We start from the raw sequence: 540 nt of genomic DNA on the forward strand, positions 1-540 counted from the left end.
TTGGCTCCGTTGACCAAAACACACTGTTTTCTGTTCGATAAGTAAGACTTAAACCAATGTATCGAATCTGCCGAAAAATTTAAATGAGTCAGCTTTCTAAAGACACTTTGATCAGGAGTTACTGTGTGTTATTGCTTTTTAAATCATTTTATGATGAAATGCAGCTGTTGTTGATAGACAGGGTTCCCGCGGGTCTTAAAAAGTCTTAAATTTGATAATCTGAATTTAAGGTCTTAAAAATGTCTTAAATATGACCAAAAAAATAAGAAAGGTCTTAAATATGATTTAGAAGGTCTTAAAAATGATCGGATTTGAAAGGTACTTCTGTGTTGCGATCGCGTCTAAAATGTGTTTTGGGGAAAATGTCCGGGCTGCAAAGTAACCAGTACGGTAAGAGCCTTTCAGTTCCCCCCAACAATTTGTATTGAAATAAATCAACATGGAACCAGCAATCACTAACTTTGTTTCCCCCAGCTAGTAACCTAGCAACCAAGCTTCAGCTAGCGGCAGTCAGAAACTCATGTCTCTTCGAATCTACTT

At 37.0% G+C, this 540-nt stretch overlaps 1 protein-coding gene across 3 annotated transcripts in view; it reads right to left on the reverse strand.

Moving 5' to 3' along the window:
- The window catches only part of slc4a8 (solute carrier family 4 member 8), a 50,140-nt gene that overhangs the window by 44,774 nt on the left and 4,826 nt on the right, over nucleotides 1-540 (reverse strand). The window lies entirely within an intron of this gene.

The sequence above is a fragment of the Notothenia coriiceps genome, unplaced genomic scaffold (genome assembly GCF_000735185.1).
Source record: "Notothenia coriiceps isolate Sejong01 unplaced genomic scaffold, NC01 NC01_scaffold00000496, whole genome shotgun sequence".
Classification (NCBI taxonomy): Eukaryota; Metazoa; Chordata; class Actinopteri; order Perciformes; family Nototheniidae; genus Notothenia; species Notothenia coriiceps.